Here is a 27,362-nt window from a genome sequence, read left to right on the forward strand (position 1 = left end):
GTAAGTAATCTTTGATACTGAGTTGAAGTACATCAGTTAGTGAGTTGCAGCCATTGTGGCTGTTTGGTACACTCTGTGTTCTCAAAGGGCAAAGCCATCTTCCTCTTTATGTGGAAGTAACTTTAACCACTTGAGCTGCCAAAGTTCTTTCTCTACTAGGAGCATCTGTCTAAGGAGGTGAACAGACTGGACCCAAATATGGGGTGCAGTCGTCATATTTGTATCCTGATCTGACAACACCGTGATGGACAGATAGCTTTTGTGTTGCATATGGAGATGATTGTAAAGGTACGGGTAAAGCAAAGCAACATTTAGAACACGGATAATACCATACATTCAGGTGTGCAACGAGACAGCCATCTGGGCATTGCCTCAGCGAATAATCGTACATTCCACAATGGGCAATATAGCAATTTCTGCTTTCTCCGGAGGAGTGCCTGTACAGTTGATTAGTAAGGTGGGCATGTGGGCTTCTCTGCATTCAACAGCAAGGACTATTGCCTGGAGCAAAGTGTCATGGCAGACTTTGTTTGGAGGATTAAAGGTTCAACTTATTTGAAGTAGCTGCTCTTTTTCCGAGATATCAGACCACCTTCATCCAAACTGGAAAGGTATTTCACAGGAATCTTTGAAAGATAAAGAATCTCTAGGGAGAAAAATATTAATTAGATTAAAATATTCTGTGTATGGTAAATTTGGTTCTGATGCGTACTGTATTTCTTCTGCTGATTCTTTAATACCTGCCCAGCTTCGTTCACATGAATTAGATATTCTGATTCCCACAAGACTTGAAACCTCTGTGAACTGAAGAAAAATGCAAGATAGAACCAGGCGCATTTATGTCTTGGCTGACTAAAGTGCAACATCCCAGGATAATAATAATAATAATAATCCACATTTGTAAAGCGCACAATCACCCGTAAGGGTCTCTAGGCGCTGGGGGCCGTCGGGAAGATTAAGCAAGCTACATGGTGCTGGGCTAACTTGCCGCAGGAGCCGGGGATCGAACCCTGATCCCCAGATTCCAGCGTCAGTCGCCCTGGCCGCGGTCCCACACCTCTCCCTCCGATAAGTGGCATTCACTGGTGCCCTGATTTATGTATTTTTGTAAAAAGTTACACCTTCAATAATAAATAATTTGAAGAGGGAACATACGATGCAGTAGAATCAATGTTACCTTGGATTCATCACTTAGATTTTGTTTATGTTACAGAACTTTTTTAATGCATGTATAAAACGGAATCTTCTCTAGCCATATGAACTACTCTGCTGCTAGAGCATGAGCATGGATTTGAGGTTCATGATGAACCGTGCAGGTAATGACACTGCCACGTATACTGACTAGCCCTAGCATGGTTGTTTGATATATTATGTAGTTACAGGACAAAACATCCAAAGACAATCATATGAAAAACTTCATTTTTGGGTATAAGTTATGTATATAGACCCCTTCCATTTTTAGCAGGTCAAGCAGAGTGCCTCTGTGATTTTCCAATTGATTCTTGCTGATTTCACAGGAATTGTTTTATTTCTTCCTCCTTTTTTCCAGGCCAAGGATCCGGTTCTTAGCAATCCACAGTCGGCCACTGCAGATTTTTCAACAGATAATCGGCTGGATTTACTTCTTGGCATGGTCGATCGCTTTCTATCCCCAAGTGATTAAGAATTGGCGTCTAAAAAGGTGATGTAGCTGTTTACATTACAAGAGTCTTTGAAATGTAATATGGTTGCTATATGTTTATTACTTTCTAGAATCACTGAGTAGAATGATGTCTCTAACAGGGAATAGGATTCAATCTGACATCTGCATGCTGTATGTATGTATGTATATGCATTTATATAGCGCACTACTTACCCGTAGGGTCCCAAGGCGCTTCGACCGCAGCGAAACCCTTCCTGGCTTCCCTGAGAGATGGTCCCTTAATGGGTATCTCCAGGGTGAGACCAGGCATCCCCGGCGGTCTGGTGGGGCCGTTAGTGAAGATGAGGCAAGCTAATGCCCAAAGTTGCCGAGTGTGATCGCTGATCAGAGTGGGCATCGAGGCGAGAGAATTATCGAGTCCGCTGACCCTGGTCCAGAAACCTGCCGCGCCGGGAATCGAACCCTGGTCCCGGGCCGTCCTCTGCTCTCGGGTCTGCCGCCTCTAACCAGTGAGCCACACTACTTCACTGCTGTGTGTTCCTCGTGGTTGCTGAACATTTAATCTCCATCTATTCCTAAAACCACCGTCTTTATTAAGGAGAGACTTTATCAAATCAGTTTGCCAATAATTGAAATGAGTGCTCTGAGGAATTTCCGAAGGCAAATAGTTTCCAAGCGAAGAAGGCACACAATGGCTGTCATGGTCGTGCATGTTAATATTTGAGGCCTTCTGATCCAGGAGCTTTCTTTGTTTTTAGTGTTTTGTTCACCTTCTCTATTTCTTCCGGTTCAAACAGTTTATTAAGGGAAATTTGGTCTGCTTCTTTAAGTGAAGGGAGATTATGTTTCTGAGGTAATTTTCGCAGTCTATGATGTTAGGATGCCAATCTGAATTATAGAGTTCTTTATATTATTGTGCAAAGCAGCTTGCTATGTTTTTTTTAGTTTCAGTTGTACCTAATCTGCTTTAGATTGCAGTAATTGAGGAGCTCTGGCTTTTAGGTAACTGGCAAGGAATTTCCCAGTCTTGTTGAATTTGCATAGTTTTTAGGTCGAGCAGACCTGCATTCAAAGCGAAGCTATGATTGCTGTCTGCTTCTAGACCTATTGTCAGCCGTATTTGGGAATGTGGACAAGAGATGAGCACGAGCGCAGATTGGACCTCGTGGGCGCGCACGGCGCCGTGCCCATCTCCTGCCTCGGAAGCTCCAACACGCATGCGCATACCCAGAGACACACACACACACGAGCACCCATGCACGCACCCATAAATACCCCCGCCATCGCATACACACACACGCACACACACACACACACACACTGCATACACACACTGCATACACACACGCTCCCCCCCTTACCTCACCAGAGACACACACACGAGCGCACATACACACACGCACGCATACAGAGACACCCCCGCCATCGCACACATACACACACACACAGGCGCGCACACATACACACACGCTCCCCCCCCCGCAATACAGTCCCACTTACCGCCAATCCAGTGTTCTGTAGCCTCCGCGTGCTCTCCCTCGGGCATGGGAGCCCCGCGTCACCACTGCTACTTGGGCCAGGAACTCCGTGGGCGCTGATTCGCGCACAAGACTGAAGTCCTGCCCCCACGCTAGGTTTCGTTTTCATGAGTGCGTGCGCACATCTTGTTTTTAAATGCGGGTTATTTTAAATTGTGTACAGTATCTGCTTTCTGCCCATTAAATGTAATTTGATGCTGCACATCTCTTGGGTGCACCATCCTCCCGGCCCCCGTCCCCGCAGCATGCCTCACATACCTGCCCCTCATTCCCGAGCTGCTGCCGGTGCCCATCGGTTGTGCAAGGGGGACGCTGTGTAAAGGATCCCGGTGCGCCATGTGCTGAAGACAAGTCGAGACTGGCAGCTCAGCTCGTGTTTCGGGCGGAGCTCCAGGGATCGTAGGCGGGATAGAGGGGTCCTCACACCTCCTCATACCCTGTTGGGCTGTGCGCGGGGCCCTGACACTCACCTCTCTCGTAGCCTCCTTGCTCCAGAACCACGGACCCCCGCCGCCGTGCCAGCCCAGTGCCGAGTAACGCCACTCTCATTGAGGGCAGAGGGTTCTGTCAGACACCCTCGCCGCACACAGGGAGACTGCAAGGACCATCCGACAGGTAAAGCGATGCTTTTTTTTGTTTTTGTTGCGAAATTAAGGTGGGCATAACTTTCCCGGCAGTAAGAGGGGAGGGGTGGATCTGGTTGTAGGGCAGTCTGTCTGTGAAAAGCAGGTACATACTGTACCTCTTTAAGGAGGGAATGGTAAACTCCCAGCATATGCCTTTCTCGTTTCGCGCTGGGCCTCACACGTTGTGTTTTTTTGTATTTGTTCAAAAAAGTGAAGAGGGGCGTACGTGTTAATTAAGGTCGTTAGTGACTTTTTGTAAGCAGTGGTGGTGTCGGAAGCGTTACGTACCTCAAATAAAGGAGGGACCCACCTAATCCAGCTCAATGTAAAATATTGACCAATCGAGTTGGTTCTTAGAGAATATCACTGTTCAATGTCGGGGGTTTATCATAACAACTCCATAGCTACCGAGTAGCGCAACAGCACTTTACGGGCCGTGGATTTTAAGTACTTTCTTGCCAGGTTAAACAAGAAACTACAGGTCCCAGAATGAAATGAGTAGCTATTTGCTAAAAACCAACCACGTCCAGCATCTCACGTGGTACGTGGTATGTAGAGCCCTATATAACCCAGTTCGACTGGGCTGAGAAACACGGGTAAAACTGGAGAGCCAACAAAGGGGAATAATGTCCGAAGGAGTCAGGAAATGCACTGTCTGTCTGCGTGGTCTTTAAATAACGTTTGTGTGTGTAATGAAGTCCCATTGATTGTTGATTTGGGGGGGGAGAGATAGGTGATTTTTTTGCCACTCTAAATCTGTCATAACATCTGTTTGGTCCTTGACTTAGCGTGCCCTAGTCGTATAAAACAGGTATTAAACATATGAACAATTTTTATTATAGTTTTTGTCTGATGAACTGAGGCACTACAAATTGTTCTCTCCATAAAACCAGTCTGATGTCACCATCGGACCAGTGGAGGTTGTGCGTGTCATATTTTCTGCATGACAAATGACCTTGTTCACGATTTCCATTGAAATACACTGAGCTAAATTGATTTCATGTGATAATCTGGCAGTATGACATGTCTGTGGCCCATCTGGTCTTAGCTGGGGCACTCTGATGGAACGTTGCTCAGAACCCTGACTTATTTTGGAGTTGCAGTGTACACAGTCTTTTTGAAAGACTCAATGCTCAATATAATGTAACGAGGACAGAAGTTGTCTTTAATTTGAGCACTGGAACATGCAAAATATGGGACCCAAAATAACTGAAAGCAATTAGCTATTGCATATTAATTCCCCGCTCTGGCTTATTTAAATATGCTCTTCCTCTACATTGCCCTCAAAACAGCTCCCTCTGCCGCTCTTCCTCTCCAGTGCCCTCAAAACATCTCCTACTGCCGCTCTTCCTCTCCAGTGCCCTCAAAACAGTTCCTTCCCTCTGCCGCCCTTCCTCTCCAGTGCCCTCAAAACAGCTCCTACTGCTGCTCTTAGTCTACGGTGCCCTCAAAACAGCTCCCTCTACTGCTCTTCCTCTCCAGTGCCCTCAAAACAGCTCCCTCTGCTGCTCTTTCTCTCCAGTGCCCTCAAAACAGCTCCCTCTTCACACACTCCGCACCCTCACACACTCAGCACACGCTGCAACCCTCCCACTCTCCGCACCCTCACACTCTCCGCACCCTCACACGCTCCGCACCCTCACACTCTCCGCACCCTCACAGTCTCCGCACCCTCACACTCTCCGCACCCTCACACACTCTGCACTCTCACACACTCTGCACCCTCACACAATTACACTCTACTGATTACAACATACACTCCACACAATACCACTCAGTGCCACATAATTATATGCTACATAATTACACTGCGCACAATGCAACATACACTCCAAATACCACTCAGTGCCACATAATTACACTCTACTGAATGCAACACACACTCCACACAGTACCACTCAGTGCCGCATAATTATATGCTACATAATTACACTGCACTCAATGCAACATACACTCCAAACAATACCACTCAGTGCCACATAATTACACACCAAATAATTACACTCTACTGAATACAACATACACTCCAAATACCACTCAGTGCCACATAATTACCTGCCATATAATTACCCGCCACATAATTACACTGCAATCAATGCAACATACACTCCAAATACCACTCAGTGCCCCATAATTACACGCCACATAATTACACTGCACTCAATGTAACATACACTCCAAACAATACCACTCAGTGCCACATAATTGTACACCACATAATTACACTATACTGAATACAACATACACTTCAGACAATACCACTCAGTTCCACATAATTATATGCTACATATTTACACTGCGCTCAACGCAACATATACTCCAAATACCACTCAGTGCCACATAATTACACGTAACATAATTACACTGCACTCAATGCAACATACACTCCAAATACCACTCAGTGCCACATAGTTACACACCACATAATTACACTCTATCTATCGCATCACCACAGCATCACTCAGCACCACAACAGCATCACTCAGGGGCACCACAACATCACTATGCGCTACCACAACATCACTATGCGCTACCACAGCATCACTCGTCGCAACCACATCATCACTCAGCGCAACCACAGCATCAATCTGTGCAACCATTCAACAACAACTGGTTCAAATATGTTCTCTCAATGTTTCAAGCTTTATTACAAATGTCACAAAAAGAGGTTAATATTTCACTTCTGTTCTTGGATTTTTGTCACAATAAAATACACTGAACATAATCTTCACAAAAGTTATTTACAAAAGTTTAACCTATTGCCATTATAAATTACAATAACTTTTATTTAAGTATTAATTATTAAAAAAATTCAAAGCAATTGTTATTTGTAATATCAATACATCTAAGTCACGTAAATACAACACATATTGCATTATAAATGCTATAGGTGTCACATTTGTGAAAGTTAAAAGTATTGGCATTGTAAATGATAAAGCTATTAAAGTAGCTATTTTCAAAACCAACACATAAATAAAAAATGTGTCATTTACAATACCAATAGCTCATACTTTCCTAATGCGAGACCTATTGCATTGCAAATGCTTGTTTGGTATTGTAAGTATTTAGCCAGCTATGCGCGTTCTCACATATTAGTTTATTATATTGATATTTTAATGTCTTGCGTTTGTTTTAAAATTAGGAGGCTATCGAGGGATTTGACTTTAGATTCGAGTTCCTCCAAAGTTTTGTTTGATGTTTCATTTTTGTTGGTCATAAAACTGATCATTTTGTCCCTTAGAGTGGTTTTCATTGCTTCCCAGAGAGTTTCGGGAGATACATCTAATGAGGCTTCTCTTAGAAATAGTTAACAATAGCAGACATTATTTCTTCCGTACAAGTGGGATCGTTTAGGAGGGTGTGATTGAGGTGCCCAAGTCTATCAGGATTTTGGATGTTAGATATCGTGACATCTGCTTAGATGCAAGCATGGTCAGATATAATGATGGTTTTAATCCTAGGGTTCTTACAGGAGGGAGTTGGTTTCTGATTGGTTAGTATATAGTCTATCCTTAAGTGAGAATTATGAGGGTTGGAGTAAAAAGTGAACTTGCTACCTGTTGGGTTAAAAAGCCTCTATATGTCAGTAATATTATGTGTAGTGGTAAGCTATTTCAATTGTGTGTTTTCGATTTTCCTGGTTTCGGTTTACGGGGTTATAGTCTCTCCAGTATTAGATCCATTGAGAGGTTAAAAGCCCCACCGAGTGAAATCTTGGAGCCATTTGGAATTTGATGTAGTTTTGGTTCTAGTCAATACAAAAAGTGGGGCAGCCTCCAGTGGCGCATATATGTTGACGATAAAAGCTCCTGGTTATCTTTGATGATTTGAGAGATGACCCATTGGCCTTCTGAATGGTTTATATTTTTATTCACTATAATACTTGCGGATCTGGCAAAGATAGTGATGACTCCATTCTTCTCATCGGCATCAGGGGAACAAACCAGAGACGAGTACCAATTGTTTAGGAGATTTCGAGCAATGTCCTTTTCTATTCTGGTCTCTTGAAGAAAGAAGATGTCCCATCTCCGTTTGTGACGGTATTCCATTATTTTCCTTCTTTAAACCGTATGATTGAGGCCATCTACATACAGTGATAAGATCTAAAGAGTGTTATTAGGCCTGGTGCTTGTTGCATAGTATTCGTTCTCAATTGGAAGTGTATGTCGAGCGAGCCAAAACTGTAAAAACACTGGTTAATATTACTATCCAAAGAGTGGGATGATCTGGGCTTGGATACTTGGGATATTGCCGGAGGGGAAGATGGAAAGAGGGGGAGAGGAGTAGGTATAAGAGGAGGAATAGAAGCATAAGAGAGGAGGAGAGAAAATTAAATGATTAGGAATTACAAAAATCCATCTCAAACTTGGAAAGTGGAGATAGTGGTCACCATGGAGCCGCCCATTGGCAGCTTTAACTTGGGGGAGGGTGTAAGACGACGAAGGAGGTATGTCACAGCCAGAGGAGGGGGGGGGTTCAATATCTGGAGAATAATTAGAGCGGTGCAGTGGTTCATTTAACATATAGTAGGTGGCATTTGGGCGATTTGGCTGGGGGGCAGATGATCAAGCAAGATCGAGGATACGCCAAACTTATGAAACAATTTAAATGTTTAAACAAGCGAACTAAAACCTTACTGTAGTATACATAAAGTCATAAGTTTGGTGCTCGGTGTTTTGTATGTTAACTAAGTAAACCATGATTTTCAATTTGTGTGCTATATACAACACACTTTGCCTACATTTTTGCAAAAGGCATGAAATAACATGCACAGCAAGACAATAAACCAACAGTTATGAAACCTGCAAAGAACCTATTGAATTCACATAACATTATGAATATTCACCCTGAGATAGAAATGTTTGTTGTGCTGTTGGAGTTAAGGGTTGGAATGAATGTTGGCTACGTGTGAAATTCCGCATATCACTGTAGTTTGAATGGGCGGATTGTTGCCCCAAACGTCAACGAATGGGCAAGTGTGGCTTGTCACATGTAGACATGCAGGGCCAGAAGTGATTTTGTCTGAGCATATGAAGGGTGAGGTTTGAGAGAGGGAAAATGCGTAGTGGTAGCATTGAAAGGGTGGGTCAGTAAGTGAGGACAAGTAAATGTTGGTATGGGACTTATGGCGAGTGATGGGAGGGAGAATGTAAAAGAGACAGCGAAGTTGCCTAAGGCTGTGTTGTATGTTGGTGCAGTTGATAGATAGCTCTCAATAGAAATGTTGTCTTTGTCATGTGCGGGAGTGGGATTAAGCAAAGGTAAGTCCTGCTCCAAGAGATTTGAGAGTGAATGGCAAAACCATGGTTTCTTAAGGTCGTCGTGTGCACATTTATGCATGTGAGGAAAAATGGGATGAGTTGATGTGATTACATGTAAGCTCAAAGCCTTGAAGACTTAGGACTGTGTGTATGTAGGCTGTAAGTTATTGGTTGTACGTTTAGCATAGAAAACATACATTTTAAAGCGTCAGCAAATTGAGACGGAAGCACCTTAATAATATCAGATACCTCAATAGAAATATCGGATACATCAGATACCTCATCTACAAAAACAATACATCAACAATACATCAAGAGAGTGTGGAGAGAATGCAGAGGTTGAGTCATCATCATCATCATCATCATCATAAAACTTGATTTGTTTTTTTCAAACCATCGAAGTGTACAGAGAAAATGATCAATAATTTAAAATCCGAGGCTGAGCCTTACCTGACTGAGCGAAGGGAGTTTCAGAACAATCACCAAGGGATCCTAGCACAGGACCAGATCGGGTGATGAATCAGGAGGACATGTCTTCTTGTTGCTGGTTAGGTCGAGCTGGCGTTGGAGCGCGAAGCGCTCCCGCCAGCGAGACTATAGTCACCTTCCTCCCTGTCAAGGGAGTAACAGCTGTGAACGAGCCCGATACAGACCTGGGTACGAGCCGACCCAGGTCTGTGAACGCGCTTCAAGGTTGAGCAGCTTGTGCACGTTTGTTGGACGTCAGGCGCTGCAAGCCCGCCAGACCAATTATCCCAGCATGAAACTCTACTTCCTGAGGCGCCACAAGACCAATTATCCCAGCAGGAGTCTCCACTTCCTCAGGCACCGCAACAATTATCACAGCATGAGACCCACTTATCACAGCATGTCAACAGGCGCCCCAGGCTGCTGGAGCACTCAACTATAATTAATGTGCAGTTGAGTGCTCCAGCAGTGTGGGGCGGCTCTCTGCATGCTGTGATAATTATCACTTTGGGGCCTCATGCTGTGATAATTAGGGTGGCATGCTCTATTTGCAGCACTGAACATTTTCAAAGAAGGCCAAGCAGTGACATTCATTGGAGACACTCACCCTCACGCCCTCACCCCCTCACCCCTCACACACCTCCTCACCCTCACACACCTCCTCACCCTCACACCCTCACCTTCACACCCCCTCACACACACCCTCACATACCCTTACCAGCACCGCAAAACACAACACAGCACAGCAAAACACAACACAGCACAGCACAGCAAAACACAACACAACACAGCACAGCAAAACACAACACAGCACAGCAAAACACAGCACAGCAAAGCACAGCACAGCAAAACACAACACAGCACAGCAAAACACAACACAGCACAGCAAAACACAACACAGCACAGCACAGCAAAACACAGCACAGCACAGCACAGCAAAACACAACACAGCACAGCACAGCAAAACACAGCACAGCAAAACACAGCACAGCACAGCAAAACACAACACAGCACAGCACAGCAAAACACAGCACAGCAAAACACAGCACAGCAAAACACAGCACAGCAAAACAACACAGCACAGCACAGCACAGCAAAACACAACACAGCACAGCACAGCAAAACACAACACAACACAGCACAGCACAGCAAAACACAACACAGCACAGCACAACACAGCACAGCACAGCAAAACACAGCACAGCAAAACACAGCACAGCACAACACAACACAGCACAGCAAAACACAACACAGCACAGCACAGCAAAACACAGCACAGGACAGCACAGCACAGCAAAACACAGCAAAGCACAGCAAAGCACAGCACAGCAAAACACAGCACAGCACAGCAAAACACAGCAAAACACAGCAAAACACAGCACAGCACAGCACAGCAAAACACAGCACAGGACAGCACAGCACAGCACAGCAAAACACAGCACAGCAAAACACAGCATAGCACAGCAAAACACAGCACAACACAGCACAGCACAACACAGCACAGCAAAACACAGCACAACACAGCAAAACACAGCACAGCAAAGCACAGCAAAACACAGCACAGCAAAACACAGCACAACACAGCACAGCAAAACACAGCACAGCACAGCACAACACAGCACAGCACAGCAAAACACAGCACAGCACAGCAAAACACAGCACAGCAAAGCACAGCACAGCAAAGCACAGCACAGCAAAGCACAGCACAGCAAAACACAGCAAAGCACAGCACAGCACAGCAAAACACAGCACAGCAAAACACAGCAAAACACAGCACAGCACAGCAAAACACAGCACAGCACAGCAAAACACAGCACAGCACAACACAGCACAGCAAAACACAGCACAGCACAGCAAAACACAGCACAGCAAAACACAGCACAGCAAAACACAGCACAGCAAAACACAGCACAGCAAAACACAGCACAGCACAGCAAAACACAGCAAAACACAGCACAGCACAGCAAATCACAGCACAGCAAAACACAGCACAGCAAAACACAGCACAGCACAGCAAAACACAGCACAGCACAGCAAAACACAGCACAGCAAAACACAGCACAGCACAGCAAAACACAGCACAGCAAAACACAGCACAGCACAGCACAGCACAGCAAAACACAGCACAGCACAGCAAAACACAGCACAGCACAGCAAAACACAGCACAGCAAAACACAGCACAGCACAGCACAACCAAGCACAGCGTAACCAAGCACAGCGTAACCAAGCACAGCGTAACCAAGCACAGCGTAATAAAGCACAACAAAACATAGCATAACAAAAAATAGCATAACATAACACAACAAAACATAGCATAGCATAACAGAACATAGCATAACAGAACATAGCAGAGCATAACAAAACACAGCATAGCATAACAAAACACAACATAGCATAGCAAAACACAACAGAACATAGCATAGCATAACAAAACACAACATAGCATAGGATAGCAAAACTAAACAGAGCATAGCATAACAAAACAAAGCATAGGATAGCAAAACAAAACATAGCCTAACAAAACATGGCATAACAAAACATGGCATAACAAAACATGGCATAACAAAACATGGCATAGCAAAACATATAATAGCATAGCAAAACATAGCATATCAAACACAACAAAACATAGCATAGCAAAACAAAGCATAGCAAAACATAGCATAGCATAACAAAGCATAACAAAGCATAGCATAACAAAACATAGCATAACAAAACATAGCATAACAAAACATAGCATAACAAAACATAGCATAACAAAACATAGCATAACAAAACATAGCACAGCAAAACAAAGCATAGCATAGCACAGCAAAACAAAGCATAGCATAGCAAAACACAACATAGCATAGCATAACAAAGCATAGCATAACAAACACAACAAAGCATTGCATAGCATAACAAAACAAAGCATAGGATAGCAAAAAAACATAGCATAGCATAACAAAACAAAGCATAGAATAGCAAAACAAAACATTGCATAGCATAACAAAACAAAACATATCATAGCCTAGCAAAACATAGCATACCAAACACAACAAAACATAGCATAACAAAACATAGAAAAACAAAGCATAACACACACAACCACACACACACAACCACGCACACACAACCACGCACACACAACCACGCACACATAACCACAACCACACACACAACCACAACCACACACACAACCACAACCACACACAACCACACACACAACTATCTATCTATCTATCGCCCTCACTCTATCTGTCTATCGATCTATCGCCCTCACTCTGTCTATCTATCGGCCTCACTCTATCTATCGGCCTCAGTCTATCTATCTAATCGCCCTCACTCTATCTGTCTATCTATCGCCCTCACTCTATCTATCTATCGCCTTCACTCTATCTATCGCCCTTACTCTATCTATCGCCCTCACTCTATCTGTCTATCGATCTATCGCCCTCACTCTTCTATCTATCGCCCTCACTCTATCTATCGGCCTCAGTCTATCTATCTAATCGCCCTCACTCTATCTGTCTATCTATCGCCCTCACTCTATCTGTCTATCTATCGCCCTCACTCTATCTATCTATCGCCTTCACTCTATCTATCGCCCTCACTCTATCTATCGCCCTCACTCTATCTATCGCCCTCACTCTATCTATCGCCCTCACTCTATCTATCGCCCTCACTCTATCTATCGCCCTCACTCTATCTATCGCCCTCACTCTATCTATTGCCCTCACTCTATCTATCGCCCTCACTCTATCTATCGCCCTCACTCTATCTATCTAATCGCCCTCACTCTATCTATCTAATCGCCCTCACTCTATCTATCAATCTATCTATCGCCCTCACTCTATCTATCGCCCTCACTCTATCTATCAATTTATCTATCGCCCTCACTCTATCTATCTATCTATCAATCTATCTATCGCCCTCACTCTATCTATTTATCGCCCTCACGCTGTCTATCTATCGCCCTCACTCTATCTATCTATCGCCAGCACTCTATCTATCTATCGCCAGCACTCTATCTATCTGTCTAGCTATCTATCGCCCTCACTCCTATCTATCTATCTATCTATCTATCTCGCTCACTCAATCTCTCTATCGCCCTCTATCTATCGCCCTCCCTCTATCTATCTATCGCCCTCACTCTATCTATCTATCCCACTCACTCTATCTATCGCATCACCACAGCATCACTAAGGGGCACAGCAACATCACTATGCGCTACCACAGGATCATTGAATGCCACAGCATCACTAGTCGCCACCACAACATCTCTCAGCCCCACCACAGCATCAATCTGTGCAACCATTTACCAACAACTGGGTCAAATATGATCTCTCAATGTTTCAAGCTTTATTACAAATGTCACAAAAAGAGGTTAGTATTTCACTTCTGTTCTTGGATTTTCGTCACAATAAAATACACTGAACATATTCTTCACAAAAGTTATTTACAAAAGTTTAAGCTATTGCCATTATAAATTACAATAACTTTTATTTAAGTATTAATTATTAAAAAAATTCAAAGCCATTGTTATTTGTAATATCAATACATCTAAGTCACGTGAATACAACACATATTGCATTACAAATGCTATAGGTGTCACAAGTTATATAACTATTGGCATTGTAAATGACAAAGCTATTATTTTTGCTATTTTCAAAACCAACACATATATAAAAAATGTGTCATTTAAAATACCAATAGCTCAAACTTTCCTAATGCGAGACCTTATGCATTGCAAATGCTTGTTTTGGATTAGCTTCAAGTTCAGTGGGTGCATCAACACTAAAAGTCTTCCCCTTGTTTATTATTTTGTATCTGTCTGGGTCGATGAAGGAGAAGCTGATATTCAGAGCAGTGAGTGAAATCCGGAGGGATAAGAAGCCTTTCCTCCTGAAAACCGCCTCTTTGGTATAGTCTTGGCTTACTCCGATCTTGTTGTCATTCTATATTAGCGATTTGTGACTGAATGTTTCTGCCATTATACACTTTGCTTTTACCCGAACCCATGCTGATCTGTACTGGTAAATATAATGCAATCTTTTGTCATTTTTGTGAACACTTTCTCTTTCTTTCTTTACTGCAAAATGTTCTGTTATAATTAGTGGTGTATTCTTGCAAGGATCTGCTGGGACTTGCACTGAAAGAAGAGTTTCTGAAAGGTGGTGGGTTCCACATAAATGTTGTTCCCTTTGTGGAACACCCAATCAAACGAGGAGTAATTATCTCTCTTCTCTCATAACATTTTTAAACCCTCTGGCCTAGGCATTGATATTGTGGTGCTTTGATGCTTTATTTTTACTTTTAGAGGCATAGAATGCACTACTACCAGTAAAACTGGTAAAATTACCTGTGCAATAGATCTCTACACATTTGACTCCTTCTGTTTTTTTGCAGTGTTGTTGGGCTCAGTTTTGATTACCTGGCATTAAACATGACGGGTATCATAGCGTACAGTGTCTTCAACGTAGGACTGTTTTGGGTGACGTATGTCAAGGTAGGAACAGTCACGTTTCATTTTCTCCCAAATGTTTTTTGGGACTAATCGTCAGACTAATAGAGCCATCTTTACTTTGTACAGGAGCAGTTTCTGCGAATCTATCCCAATGGTGTAATCCCGGTGGGTGCGAACGATGTCTTCTACAGTCTCCATTCCGTGATGCCCACACTCTTTGCCATCTTCCAGTGCTGTATTTATGAGGTGGGTGTTTTCCTATCAAGTATGTTATATATCTATTTACTGTTTGGCTCTTCTAGGAGAAACTGGTCCTTTAGTTCTCGCAGTGATAAACATTTTTACACCTCAGATTACTTTTGCATGACGTGCAGGAAGACTGCTTGCAAGAACAACATTTGATAGCAATTTGTGAAGTTAAATCTCCAGTCACTTGTAGATGTTGAAAAATGTGTGACGACGTCACAGAGGCCAGCAAAGTGGTTTCTCTGTTTAATACATTTTCTGTTGGGCACATATTACAGATGGGATACACCTGATAACAATAAGCCATGCGACTGTGATCATTTTTCAACTCAGGATACACTGCATTTTATTATGTTTTGTGATCACTACGCTAAAATCAGAAGAAAATATCTTGTTCCCATCCTTAGAGAGGCTGGCTTTTTACAGGTTAGGCCAGCGCTCCTATTTTTGCAACTTTTGCACAATGCACAAATTACTTTCCATGTTGCTAACTTCTTAGTAGCAGGAGTTCGTATTAACAAAATGCGTAGTAAAGGTGCCAATGGACTAATTATAAACGAAATATTTTAAATGCATCTATAATAGATACCATGATGTTTTATAATGTTTTAATAACTCTTTTTAAATAATTGGAATGTATTCTTTAATATACTGTTCGTGTATATGTTATTCTAAAATACTTTTTGATGATTTGATATATGATTTATCATGTAGATATCATATGTAGATATTTTTATACTGCCTTTTTTTACTTTGTGTATCTCATGAACTGTATCCTGTGTCTTTTTATGATTCTCAAAAATCGAAAAAAAGTGATTGACTGACTGACTGACTGACTGGTTTCTCTGTGTACCAAGAACAGTCATGGGGAAAGTACTTCCTTCATTTGAGTAAAATGCTATTTGTGGGCATCCTATAAATCTTTACATTTTGATTAAGTGTCTTTTAAATGAGAGGCTCTAGTAACGGTCTGTTTTGTGCTTCCTTTTGTGTAGTTTGTTCATGCTAAGGGACCCACACCTCTGAGGGTAGTGACAGTATAGAGTGTTGAACAAGACCACTGCCAGTAGAGAGACAAATAAATACAGCACACATTGTTTATGTGTTCGTATGAGGATATACGAGGAGGGAATCAATTGCTGATTTAGTGGGCACTGTTCAGAAAGGGGAGTTATATTTATTTATATACAGATGATGCTTGCACTAGGTGGGATGTAGGAGGAGAATGGTAAAAAGGCTATTTTCATTGGACTGATTCTGTCAAATGCTATGGGTGGATGACCTCTTCATATGCTATTTTCATCTCTGTATAAAATGACTTGAGTATTCGTTTTTTTGGAACTACAAATGCTGTTTTTTAGACTTGTTTGTTTTGGGAAATTGGTTTCCATTCCTTGCTTCTCCACTCTGTGCATGGTTCATGTTCATGGTTTGTCCTTAATAGAGCTCTCTTACCCGTCTACAATTTATTGATGATAGCACATTTGAGTCTCTAACATGAGGTGGTGTTATGGAAACTATGGTAAGTTCATGGTGTTTTATTTTAGTTTTAGAAGGTATTATTAATACACACATTGCACTTTTTACGTCAGACTCGTTTAATAAGAAATTGTGTTTTGTACATGCCAGTAAACCCGGAAGCCTTATAAGATAAAAATGCTATCTTCAAGTGATTCTTCATGTTTGTATGTTTTAATTGGCCTAACATTTCACTGAACTTCGGGTGAGTTTCTTTGGGTAAAATCCCAAAAGTTAAAACAGCTTTCTTTGGAGTCCATAAGCATATGCAGGGTTTTTCTCGGATTTTATTTACACGTTGTACTGCTCTTAATTAAATTCTCTATTGTTGAATTCACTTGTAATAGTGTTCAGGTTTTCCATACACTGTGATTTCTGTTCATGTTTGTTAATGGACCATTTTCTTTCATTCTAACAAGCTTTTCCATGCTCACCCATGGACCTTTTGCCTACACATATCTATTTATTTATGTTGCCTCATTTAGTGTGCTGATTTGTGGCCTTCCAGGCACTTGTGAGTTTACACAGCATTTTCTTAATAGCGTTGTCACATTTGCTTCAGTTACTACCAATTCACTGATGCTACGGGCATTAAAATGTGGATGTGCTTTTGGGGTGCTTATTAGTCAGACGTGTAAGGAGAGAGGGGGAGGTGATCCTGTTAAGTTTAGTTAGCTGTAACTAGTCTTCCATTCCACATTCTTTAGTCACCTGCAGCCACATGTGACAAGACTTTGTTGTGTAGCAGCCTACTCAGGCAGATTTGGGCGCTCTATCATCTGCTTCTGAGTTATGACTCCCTGTGCTAGATGGGTGTTGATCTTATCGTATGTCTGAGCTGATATATTGTTGTGTAGTCATTTTTGAACACCTGGAAATCATGGTTATGCAGTAGCGCCTGCTACCATACGGGGGTGATGAGCCGGGGAGGTGAGTGGGGGGTTAATTAATACATTTTAAAAAACACTTACCTTAAAAGGGCTAGCAGCCTGGCTGGCCGCCACCTCCCCTACGTCCTCTTCATTCTTCCTCTGCAGTCCGGCCACCAGCAGGAAGCACCATGCACACAGGCTCCCCTGAGCCAATCACAACACCTCAATGCAGCATAGCGATTGTGTAGAAACTAGCTGAAATGGCTGTTAGCATCAGCTGAAGCCATTTTGTTTTTGGCAGCCATTTTAGTTAGCCAGGTGCTCGCCATGTGCTTTCTCCCTCTTCACTGTTGCCTGCCCTTGTATTCTGCTTATCTCATCAGTTAGTTAACTCCTTCAGCACTGAGCCAGAGCCTTGCGCATGCTCAGAAAGACCTGTAGCTGCCAAAAGGCATCTGTCTTAGTGTATAACGGTCAGGCTGTTTTTACAGATGTAAGGAGAAATGTCTCCCCTCCCACTTTGTTGAGCAAGCAATTTTTGTATACCCATATTAGTCAATAACTATTCTTGTATGTGCCAGTACCTCCCCTTGGTCTCATGCTGACTATGCAACAAATGTATATATAAGGCCTCTGTTTTCTGTACTCCTTGGACTGCCTCATACAGTGGCCTGAGGGTACCGTATTGATGCAGTCTCCCTCATGTGAGGTTAATAAATGTATTCTCTTTAATATTACAGCTTCCATGGCAATCTCTTCTTTGTTGGTTTAAGGACTGGTGCATCAGTGAACCCCTAAAAAAATGTATTCTACAAATTGGCGCCCGAACGTGAACCTCATCGGTGATGCGGCCATCCAAGAGTGGTCGTAACGGAAGGCAGGAATCCACTGAGGAAGGTACCCTGCATGAGGAGCCCCTTTGTCTTTGCAGACCGACGTGTTGTCTGGTTTTCCTGATCTGACCCTCTAGGTGATGGCCGCTCCCGACAGAGATCTTCTATGGCGTGAGTATTTTAAAACAACCGTTAGGTCACTCAGAACTTGGCAGTTGGAAGCTGGAGTCTTTGGTTTGGTAAGGTTGCTGTAGCAACACTTTTGTTTGGATTAGCTTGGCCAAGATTCTGGTTTGTTTGTTTGTTTGCTGAAGCAAATGAAGGCAGGTAATGAGGAGATTTTTCTCCAGTTTTTGAATTCTTGAACGGTATAGTTTACATTAAGTACTACTTTGTTATATTATTATATATGCTATAATATTTGTGGCATGCCTGCTCCTAGCTCACTTCGTAGAAAGTGTTTCTGTCTTGGAGGTACCAATATGGATTTAGAAAGTACTCAGCTGGCTCCCCTAGAGAGGGTACCTAAATAGGTATATTATAAATGGTATTTCTTCTATTATGTATAGTACACTATGGAACAAATATATATATATATATATATATATATATATATATATATATATTACCTACTGGCGGTCGCCAGTAGGTATATATAGTTAGGATTTTTTCTCTATGGGATTTTTGAAAATTCTATGTCTAATAACTTTGGCGTTTGTGGACGGAATTGGCTGAAATTTTCAGGAAAATGGCACATTTTGTTTCTGAGCAGCCCCTGAAAATTGGGGGGGGGGGGTTCGTCCAGGGGGGGTCGAGAAAAAAGGGGGGTCCCAAAACGTGTTTTTAACATTGAGTTTTCCATAGGGCGGTTGGCCTCACTTTTAGCCCGAACGGCTGAATGGATTTGCACGAAACTTGGCAAAATTGTAGGGACTGGTAGCCCGATGTGCCTTTTGTAGGTCTCAATATATGTGCTCCAGTGGATTTTGAGAAATTAACGTTTAAAAAAAGATATATATCTGTAACAGCGGACCGGGCAGCGCTCCAGTTCGCGTACTTTTCGCGCAACGGAGCTTTGTGAAGCGAAGCTGATTGGTTCTCCGGCGTCTGTCAACATTCCAAACAGTCCGTAGCGGCCGCCATCTTGTCTCTCGGTAGGATCGAGAGACAAGAGGAGGCCAAAGCGAAGGGGCAAATGACCATAAGGGGGCATAGTAGATCCTCCCTGACCTCTTAGGTTTGATGTACCATTTTGCCAAGTTTGGTGTAATTCCGTTCAGCCATTCAGGCTGTAGACGTATCTAAATGTCAATAATCGAACGGCTGAATGGATTTGCACGAAACTTGGCAAAATATTAGGGACTGGTAGCCCGATGTGCCTTTGCTAGGTCTCAATATATGTGCTCCAGTGGATTTTGAGAAATTAACGTTCAAAAAAAGATATATATCTGTAACAGCGCTCCGCTTCGCGTACTTTTCGCGTTACGGAGCTTTGCGAAGCTGATTGGTTCTCCGGCGTCTGTCAACATTCCAAACAGTCCGTAGCGGCCGCCATCTTGTCTCTCGGTAGGATCGAGAGACAAGAGGAGGCCAAAGCGAAGGGGCAAATGACCATAAGGGGGCATAGTAGATCCTTCCTGACCTCTTAGGTTTGATGTACCATTTTGCCAAGTTTGGTGTAATTCCGTTCAGCCATTCAGGCTGTAGACGTATGTAAATGTCCTATGGAAAATTGCATGGGGAAAACACATTTGAAAGTGTTGAAATTTAGAACCAATTAAAATGTTACTTTGGTTTTGTATTTGTGTGTGATGAAAGTTAATTGGTTATGTATATATCTCAAATGAGAGGAAACCACAGCCATTTTGTGATACTACTGTCTGAGGTACATTTGTGAGGAATTTTTGGTGGTGAATTTCTGGTGTTTGATTTACACAGTACTAACACTTCTCCTACTTTTAAAAAGGTGAGTTGTTAATTTGTAAGGGGAACTATGTTGTACACTTGAAGATAATTTGAAAAATGTTTTCTGTTATTTATTTGCAGTCCTTCTGTTATACTAAATACTTGATAAAGTTAGTTTTATATTATGTATTACTAAAAACGATAAATGAAAGTGATTATTTTTTTCTGCAATTTACAGCAAGCAATTTCAAAATAAAATGGCTCACAATGAAGAGACCGTGGCAATTTCTTTTGAATTATCCACTACATTGATTGAAATTGAGAGCACCAATAATGAAATATTGTCACAAGGAGGAGATGACTTGAATGATTCCACTACATTGATTAAAATTGAGAGCACCAATAATGAAATATTGTCACGAGGAGATGACTTGAATGATTCCACTACATTGATTGAAATTGACAGCACCAACTATGAAATATTGTCACAAGGAGGAGATGACTTGAATGATTCCACTACATTGATTGAAATTGACAGCACCAATAATGAAATATTGTCACAAGGAGGAGATGACTTGAATGATTTTTTTGATCAATCTGTTGATGGCGAATTTATCGAATGTTTGGGGACCATAGAGTTACAAGAATCATCATTGCAGACTTTTAATGAGGAGATTCCAGATGAGATGATTGAAGAGGAAATTGCTGATGAGGACATGTTACTAGTTCTTTCAAATTTAGAAAATTCTGAAGAATAAATTTATATTTAGAAATCAAAAATTGTTTGAGACATTATTCATTTTTATTTTTAATTTATGAGGTTGTAGCGAAGTGATTGTAGTATAAAATGAGACTTATAGTATAGAGTGCAACATTTTTATGTTACATGGTAAGTTTACTCATATTTACTTCCCTTCTCCCACTATATTATCTCCAATGTGTATTTGACATCTCTTCTTCATCTCCGGCCTCCTTTCTCTCACTGTGTGTCTCTGATGCATCTTATCGCTGCTATTTTGTGTAATTACAGAAGAGAGTAAAATAAAATAGTTCGGAACGTGAAAAGGGGGCAAAGTAGAGTACCCCTCACCCCCTAGGCCTTCTCAGGCGGTCCCAAAAGGATCAGTTTCTGCTTTCCTGAGAGATTATGGTATGAGTTCCATATACCACAATAATTTGCATTACAACATGCAAGATATATATCTCCTATTACCAACTTTTGGAGATATTCGCGCTAAGCGCGAATATCTCCAAAAAGTAACACCTGCCCTGAGCAGTTCTTAGCCATGTTATCCAATGGGAGGTGGATAACATGGCTAAGAGCATTAGCTCGGTAATGCATGAATATCGCTGACTTTTTAGCGATATTCATGCATTGCGGCCGTTTTTTATCGCATTTGCGATAAACCTTGATAATAGCAAGGTTTATCTTCGATAATTTCTGACGATGCTTAGCGGTAAAAAATTCGTTGGTAAGCATCGTTAGCGATAAATATCGCTTAACTTTGGTAATATGCACCAACGTCTGTTAACGTTCGATTCGAAGGAAATGAGGAAGTGTTGAAAAACATTGTTTGCGCCATCTTGCCTTTTTTGAAATGCCACACTTTTGTCGTGTACCGCAGCCATTTTAGATGCCTTGACCAGACCCACTCTCTGCACGCTGTCGATTCGTAGCATGGCTACCCACCCTCGCAAGCATCTTCCCCAGGCACTGGTCACCCCCGCTCTCTGTCTTATGCATGGGCAATAAACCTCCCTCCATCTGCGCTGCTCTTCCCTGAGAATCACACTCTGTGCCCGCCCGACACATCCCTTTCGCCCTATTCACTACCGCACCCTCTGACACTCCTCTTCCTCTGTGTCCGATTGTCCAGGCTATCAGCTAGCCCTGCAGATGTAGTTTATGGCTCCAGCTGTAAAGAATCACCCCTCTTCAAAGGAGTTATAGTAGATCAAGGCCCACACCCGATGAGATCCGTCACACCACACGTGTTCCTACTATCTGAAAACCATCCTGTATTGTGATTGGGGAGGGGACCGAGCCTAAAGCGGAAGATTCCAGGAATGACTCTTTGTACATCAAAGTTTTTACAATTATGTGTCACATTAAAAATATATAGCACTCCAACAAAGTAGTAGGAATATAAAACTTTAATAACATATAAATATATACAACAAAACAATAACAGTAAAAACATTTAAACAACGAAGAGACCGTGGCAATTTCTTTTGAATTCCTGATGAGGACATGTTACTAGTTCTTTCAAATTATGAAAATTCAGAAGATGTTGCCTGGGGGTGGGTCGTCAGTAGCAGTCTGTTGTGCGAATAGTTCCAAGGCAGCAGAACGCGCTGAAATCTAGATGGCACGAAAGTGATGTCTAGTAAGTTGCCGCCCAGCAAATAACGGCGTGGGGCGCCGCGGGAGTGAGTGAGTCCAGTAGGCACCACAGCTATTCTTACCGGCATTGCAGAATTACTGCTGGGGACAATGCCTGTGCTGTAGCAGGGTCACAGCAGAAACAAAAAGGATTCTGTTGAAGATGTTGTTGGTTTTCAATTTGAAAACAGTTCTGGTGTCAACTGCTATGGTAATGTAGTGGTTAATGTTTTGTTTTCTCTAGAAAATGTAAAAGAGGGGGAGGCAGTCCAAAGTTCCGTTAAAAGGGCAAAGGAAAGGATCGGTGGTTTGAACTATCACTCAAAAAGGGGAGGGGGTGCAACAATTTTTCCTACCGGGTCACACTGTGCTTTCACCGGAACTGAGGTCTGCAGGATTCTAGTAATTCAAAGTGAGGCTGGCGCCAGCATGGGAGCGCCGACGTCCCGCGGATACAGTTTCGTCACTCCACGGGCGATCATGGCAGTCATTCCCCATCGGGGGTCGGAGACTCCCGCGGCTCCTCTAGAATCTTCAAGGTCGTGGAGGACTACGGTGGTGGAGTCAACCAGTGACCGGGCCATTTCTTCATGCTGGGCCCGCTCTTGCCAGGTCGATCGCCATTTTGAGAGTTCGGCAGCTACCGGCGATCGCGGGGTCACATGAGCGGACGAGCTCCACCCTGCCGGGCGAGACGTTGCAGCATCGCCACAGTGGACGAACCCTTTTCGGGGCGCCTGGAGCGCTGAGGGTGCAGCTGGGAAGCCTTCACCTGAGGAGGCGGGAGAGGCCTGTTCGCACCGTCTCTCCCTCCCAGTGCACCCCACGGCGCCCCGCTTGACATTTGTTATGGCCGGTGGCGATGAGGACGGGGGGGGGGGTCGGAGGCATGTGCAAGACATCCCCCCCAGTGTTGTCAAAGCCATTTTTGAAGAAAGAAGTGGTGCCTGGCGTGTTGCCGCTGCTATTACGAAGGAGAAAAGAAAAAATGTCCCGTCCGTCTTTGGGCAGGGCTTCCGGTGGATGTCGGCTGGACGCCCCTGGCTCTGGCCCCATGAACGGGTTCCTTGGTTTATCGGCTGCAGCCGGATCCCTTCGGCCTCGGCCCCCCGACCGTTGGTGGCCGGACCGGAAGAGCATGTGGCGGGACTACCTGAAACTCTCAAGGGCCACCGCGGCCGGACTGGGAGAGAGAGGGGAGGGTCGAGGAGACATTCCCCCCCCCCTGCAACTCTTCAGCGTTGTAAAGGCAATCCCCTGGCCGGGTCCCGCTGGCCTCGGCCTCTCCTCCGGCTACACCCTACGTTAGGATCTCCTGGCCGAGGCGTGGCAGCAGGACCCGCCTTATATGGGCTGCTCCCGGCTGGGCGTAGCCGCAACCCTGCCCCACCTTGGAAGTTTCCAGAGTGGGGGCGGATGTTCTACTGACTTGCATTTTCCCTAGTCTATCGATTTTTTTGGCGTGGCAGGCGGTGGGACAGCGAGGGGTGATTTGGTGTCTCTTACTGTTTTTCTGGTCTCTCACCACTGGCATATTTCTAACGTTTTCTTGTTTCTAGGACATTAATAGGTTTTATCATTACGTTATGTTATCGTTTCTTTGTTCGTTGTTTAATAAAAGTTCATGTTCATCAGTGGCCTACTGATTTTCGTTTTCCTATTCTTTTCTTTCCAGGTTGTTTCATGCTAAAGTTTCTGTTAACAGGATACAGTGATCACTTCGTTATTATTGCATATGTCCTTTTCACTAGGGGTGCTCTCTGGTCGGGCCAGATGACGTATCTCTAGTAAATGGTCCGGGTGAAACAGGTGCATCAATCAGTGGGGAGTAGATAGGCATGACAGATTACAACGGGGGAGAAAGGTCCGCATTACGTACCCTTTCACTATTTGCAAAGATTTTCCTACGTATATTTGCAAACAAGGAATACCTCCAAAAAGAACCAATTCCCAAACAGTCAATGTTTGGGGAAACAATCAATCAATGAGGAACGAAATAGGCACGATGTGTTAAAGGTTTGCCTTACCTACCCTTCACTATCTGCAAAGGGAGAGAGAATATTCCTATTCTTCCTCGTTTGCAGGCAGAGAAGATTCTTAAGAGAACCAACTTCGAACAATTCAATGCTCGATTCAAACAATCAACAAGGGGTACTGTGAACACAAATGAACGCCGCTTATGTACATACACATTGGTATTATCAACAGGTTGTTCCTAATGTTTCTATTTTAGGGAGGTCAAAAAGAGATCCCATTAGTGGCCTACTGATTTTGCTCGATTCCTTTTGTTTTTTTACACGATTTTTCGCTATCTGCAAAGACTAAACAGAGTATTGCGACTCTGTGCTTGTTTGTAAATAGAGAATGAACCAAAGAGAACAATCAATCAAATGGAGAGAGAAGCAGGCACGACGGATTACAACGGGGGCAAAGGCCTGCGTTAACTACCCTTCACTATCTGCAAAGAGAGAGTACTCCTAATAGAAATGAGGGGTGGGGGGCAGCATTCAAAGCAGATCAGTGTGCATAAACACGAAAATGTTTTTACTTACCACGTACTTGACATTCGACAGCTTATGATATTTGCTATTAAAAAACCATTGAAATTCACTGAAAAAACCATAGGTTATAGTCCATATATAGTTAGGAATTAGCATTTACAAAACCTTGAAAATTCACTGAAAAAACCATAGGTTATAGACCATATATAGTTAGGAATTAGCATTTAAAAAACCTTATTTTACTCACACAAAACCATTGAAATTCCATATATAGTTAGTTGCACTAACTATATATCGCGCACCCGCAATCCACTGCTGATCATGTCACATATTACATCATTCATGACATGGTCAGTGACATCACTGATGACATCACTGATGACATCTCAAATGACATCACTGATGACATCACTGATGACATCTCATTTGACATCATTCTTGTGCTAATACGATAAACCTCTTCAGACTCTAATATAACCTTAGATACACTCAGTGTATACAGACACTCACACACTGCCACTCATCCATGGAGTTACTCACACACCCAGTCAGTCATGCAAAGAAACAATCTCACCTCCATTTCTTCAACTATACAGTTATACACACCTTACTTATTGAAACATATACTAACACATATTTACTCTCTTATACAATCCCTGATACAAGTTCACAATGATCGATACAACCACTCACTCATTCAGTGGCTCTCATGCACAGTTATTTATATATGCCAACTCTCACATGTACTGTGTTTTACATATGTACTTACTATGACATGTAGCATTGAGATATCCATTCACTCATCAATACACTCATGCACACAGTCAACTGCCCATGTAGCTGTTTCCACATGCACTCTTGAACTCATACACCTAGTGAATAAACTGCTCACACATCTATGCACAGAGTCACACACCTTCCAGCCACCCCCACACAAACTCAATCTCCCATAGAAATACTTGGGCAACCAATTAATAACACATATAGCCTCTCGTATAGCTAATGATCAACACATGCAGCAGTTTACATCACAACAGACATAATGATGCACAAATTAAGACAGTTTAGTCACTAACCCATGCATTCAGTGAGACACATTTAATCACTCACTCATACAGTCAGTCACGCACCTACTAAATCCTTCATCCAGACACTTATACATCCACTCATTCTTCAATATGTAAGACATATTTTAACTTTACAGAAACATACAGTCACTGGATGTTGTCATCAGTGATGTCATCAGTGATGTCATTTGAGATGTCATCAGTGATGTCATCAGTGATGTCACTGACCATGTCATGAATGATGTAATATGTGACATGATCAGCAGTGGATTGCGGGTGCGCGATATATAGTTAGTGCAACTAACTATATATGGAATTTCAATGGTTTTGTGTGAGTAAAATAAGGTTTTTTAAATGCTAATTCCTAACTATATATGGTCTATAACCTATGGTTTTTTCAGTGAATATATATATATATATATATATATATAAACTCCAATGCTCACCCTCCGTCGAAAGTAAGCGGGACACAGCTCCGGATTCAGAACAGGTAGGATTTTTATTGTAATTTACAGCACCTTCCCTTGCAGTCCGTGATGCGCTTATGATGTGTGGGCAGACGCGTTTCTGGCCGTCATGGCCGTCTTTAGTGCCGTTGTCACAGGCTGCTGGCAATTCGTGTGGGCTCTGGGTCGCTGACCACTCCTTTTAGGACAGTCCTGCACCTCATTGGGGGGACCCCTCCCTCTGGGGCGGTCTCACGACTCCACCTCCCCGCTGCAGGTGTGTGTGCTTGTAGCTCCTGGCAGACTGCATCCTGGGATACGTAGTTTGGTGTGGATTCCCTGCTTAATAGCGGAGTCCCAAACATCCCGAGATGTCCCATTCACTTGGCACCGCTCCATGCATCCTAGCAGTGCGGCCAGGAAAGTGTTGTTCCGTCACCACCTGTGTCTTTATCCTATCGGGTAGCGCAATGCTACCTCCTCTCTCCCGGCGCGAACACTTGTCACCTGCTGGCAATATCTTCGCTGGGGGGGCGCCGCACCTTGTACTCCTCGTACTGTCCAAAGTTTCGTTTTGCTGAAGAGGTGTGGTGCACCAGACCGAGAGTG

At 43.0% G+C, this 27,362-nt stretch overlaps 1 pseudogene; it reads left to right on the forward strand.

The window, feature by feature from the left end:
• Positions 1–27,362, forward strand: part of LOC144822430 (cystinosin-like) — a 342,663-nt pseudogene that overhangs the window by 180,109 nt on the left and 135,192 nt on the right.

This window comes from Lissotriton helveticus, chromosome 3_1, assembly GCF_964261635.1.
Source record: "Lissotriton helveticus chromosome 3_1, aLisHel1.1, whole genome shotgun sequence".
Classification (NCBI taxonomy): Eukaryota; Metazoa; Chordata; class Amphibia; order Caudata; family Salamandridae; genus Lissotriton; species Lissotriton helveticus.